This window comes from Tripterygium wilfordii, chromosome 19 (assembly GCF_013401445.1).
Source record: "Tripterygium wilfordii isolate XIE 37 chromosome 19, ASM1340144v1, whole genome shotgun sequence".
Lineage (NCBI taxonomy): Eukaryota > Viridiplantae > Streptophyta > Magnoliopsida > Celastrales > Celastraceae > Tripterygium > Tripterygium wilfordii.
Genome location: NC_052250.1, coordinates 9,922,188 through 9,926,251, shown reverse-complemented (window position 1 = coordinate 9,926,251; position 4,064 = coordinate 9,922,188).

Here is a 4,064-nt window from a genome sequence, read left to right as displayed (position 1 = left end):
GAGTAAGTGAATAATATAAGGCTGAAATATTAAAGAAAGACACAAATGCAACAATATGATAGCTAACATCATGTACACCAAACATAAATAGATAACCAAACCATACAAGATCCTAACTTGGCCCATCGGCATCCTTACACATATCGGGACCCTGAATAGCCCAACGACATCATCGCATGGTGTTTCAAGCACATATGGAATCCTGATCCGGCCCATCGGCATTCCCGTAGTCATGGGAACCCTGAACAACCCAACGGCATTCCACATTTCACATCAATCACAACTAGGAGATATACGGGTCCATACCCGACATCTTCCATGCAATTTCAATGCATGTCCAACATGATTATGCAATAGGGTAAACCTACAACTTACATATATTCATATACTACTACATGATGCATGTTCAAGAGTAATTCATGCTCAATGGAAGATTGAACACGTAAGGTATGCAATATAATTCAAATCATACAATAAAGATATCACAAAGTGGGGTTATTCTCTCTTAGGCACAAATTAAGGTGAGAACGCATCATAATGAACAATGGGGAAGGATAAATATTCTCAATAGGAATACACATTCAAGAGAACAACAAAGGGTGGAATTTCCCTACCTCGCACTCCAAAAATTAGCTATGTAAATAAATACTCAACCTTGAGTTTTCCCAGTCTCAACCAACCTATTATTCGGTAAGCCCATCCTCCAATCAATATACAAACAACTTCAATTTCACATATCTAACACAAATTAATTCAATAAATCAATAACTCATTACCTTCTCTTACCCAAAACTTCCCAAGTTTTTGAACTTCACCTACTCAAACTTCCTACTCCAATCAATGATAGAATCTAGCAATACAACCATAAACAAGTCTAAATCAACCTATTAGATCACTAATTTCATCTAATTTAAAGATTTTCCCCCAAATCTACAAAACCCATAAAACCTTAGAATCCCGAATCACTCAATCTTTAAATACTAGCTTTTAGGTTTAAGAAACTTACCAAGGTTGTAGAAACAAGTAGAAGGATTCAAGCTTCCTTTAGGCCTCAAATGATGTAGGAACTCATGGATTTGAGTTTGGGTTCAAACCTTGAAAGATTAGAATAAAGAGAGCAATTTAAAAATATGTAACCTAGAGAGAGAAGTTAGGAATCCAACTTGAAACAACTTGAAAGAGGATAATCTTACCTTGGTTGATGATCTTAGATTGATGGGAGGGAGGAAATTTGAGAGAAAATGAGGTTTAAGGTTTGTTTTGGTTGGTTATTTTGAAAGAATCGCGAAAATGGGTGTTTAAAACAACTTCTCGGGTGAAAAATTTAAGGAGGTGTCCGGACACCTATGCTAAAAATTCACCTGTATCAGTTTCTTCTATATCTGTCTAGACGGCTTTTAAAAACTATCCGGACAGTTACCCCTGTAGTCAAAAATTTCAGTTTTAAAACTACGCGTACACCCCCCAAATCACCCGGTATTAATTTCTAATTATTTTATATATATATATATACATACTCAACACGTGTTTGTCATACCTAATTTCTAAAGGAAATGAAGTTCGGGGTATTACACTATATAGAAAGCCCCCACGTCAAACCAACACTCCTGATGGAAGCAATAAAGAAGAGCCAAAGCTGGGCCTCGTCTCTCATTCTTATGACCGTGGGGCCATAAGTTCTTCTTTACTATGCTATCGAAGCTCGAGTTGCAGCATTCCTATTCCTTTGTCGCACAAATGGATCCGAGACCAAGGTATGGAACATGGTGGTAGCATCAACCTCCACAGGAGGTCCCACTGGAAGCTCCTCAATATAAGCTGCTGGATAGGACAGAGCTGTGTAAATGTTTGCAGAGGTGAATGTGTAAGATACTAGACCCCTATCCAGTTGAGGTATCTGTATTGTATACTGGACTGGTCCCTCCTCATCCACGCCTCTCTCAACCATGTGCAAAGTACAGTAAAAAGCCCTTACCAACACTGAATAAACAGGCTCTACAGAATACTGATCATGTAATAGAAAGCTGAGTTTGGCGCGCTTCAAATAGTCAACAACCCATGCATTCTCCGACTTATGCTTGATCGTGAAGGCCACCCTCCAATCTGGCTCAATGAAAGATGTAGTAAAATTGTCTGTGGTTGTCCGTGGCCGTGGAGGACCACATGTCTTAGTCCTAGTACCACGTGCTTTCTTGGAAGGAGGTGGTAGTGAAGTGGTCGTAGATGCATTGGGGGCCTTGCGTTGTCCATCCTACAAAAGAAAAAAGGGACAATTAAGAACATAGATTAAAAGAGAGCCAACCCAAGGCACCAAACGCACTCACGTAACACATTTTTAAGAAAATAAACCATCACTCCACATTTACCTCCCAACTGCACCCCAGTTTCATAACAATTCCGCACAAAACCCAAAGCATACTTCCACACTCAACACAATTCAATTTGAGCGCAACATTCAAAGTTGCATTTCCTCATAATAAACATATAAGAGATGAAGCATGTACGCAACTATGCAAAGAGCATGCAAGAACAAGCCAAGAACTGGTATTGTAACATATCATCACACACTTTGTATGCACTATTTTGCCATAACTTAAACATCCTCATACTTCATTGCAATTTTGCACACAAACTTTCACAAACTTTGTCGACTTGTTGAAAAAGGCCACAATATATATCATTGCAAAGCATTGGCTCAAGAAAATTCCAATTTTGAACACACAAATTTGATTTAGACATTTTGTCGAACGTGTTATGTGCACAGATTTTACACTCTAAAATCAAGCCAATTTCAACCATCCAACATCCACATCCCTGCAAAAGACAATCCTATGGACAATGCATTTATAATGACTCATCTCGAAATATATTCTCCAGAAAAATTTCATTTTAAAGCACACAACATCAAATTTGTGACTCATGGGTTGTTTTGAAAGCTCAATCAGAATCGTGAAAATCTTTGGAAGAATCAAGTTAGATACATACTGTAGTAACCGATTTTCGTCCGGTCAAAATAATAATAAAAGAAAAAATGAAATCGAAGATATCATTGAGACAAGGAAAATAGAATCCCAATTATAAAAATAAAAAGGAAAAAGAAAAAGGTGATAGTGTGCATCAACACACTATGAAAATGAAATAAAAAAATATATATAATGAATTGAAAAATGAAATAAAAGAGGAGAAAACGTGTGGTGGCAGGGGTATAAAAAGGAGAGTAGGGTTTAAAGTTGAGGGGACATGTTAGAGAGTTTAGAAGCTCTTGGTAAGAGGGCAGCCGTACAGGAAAAGAAATCAAAAAGGAGATCTCGTGTGGTAGGAGAGGGCGGCTGCACAGGAGCAAATCAAAAGGGAGGTAACGTGTAAGAAGAGAAAAGGTGTAAGAGAGATAAGATTTTGGCAGAAAAAAAAAGAGGAGACGTGTGGGAAAGGAGAAAAGGTGTAAGAGTGGCAGTGGAGATAAAAGGGAGAAAGAGGTAATATACCGGGGAGTTGCACAAATTAGAGGAGAGATCGAGAGAAAAAGGAGAAAGAGAGAGGTTTTCGTGTGAGAGAAAAGGGGAGAGCAAGGAAGAAAAGGGAACAAAAGGAAGTGTTCTTGGAGGAGATTTAGCCGCTGCAACATAGAGAGCAAAGACGTTTTTCATATCCCATTTCTCTGAGAAGGTAATAATTGGCAAACATCATTGTATCTCCATATCTCTCTGACTTTATCTTTGATTCATACTCTGCAACTTGGTTTCCCTGATTTTTCCGGTTTCCCTGATTCTCTATGATTTCTCGAGTTTCATGTATTATTTGTTCCATATGTTCATGCTGCTGGTCCAGTTTTGGCTTCTGTTTATAGTGTTCATATGCTCTTGCTTGTGTATTTGTATGATTATATTGATTTCTTTTTGGATCTGTTCATGCTGCGTGTTGTTCACATCAACCTGTTTGCATTTCTTCGATCTCATTTGATGATAAACAACTTGAGATCTTGTCTATATTTGAGACTCAGTCTCCTGTATTTGTGCTCCTGTATTTTGTGTATGCATTGGTCTCTGGATATATATGTGTTCATA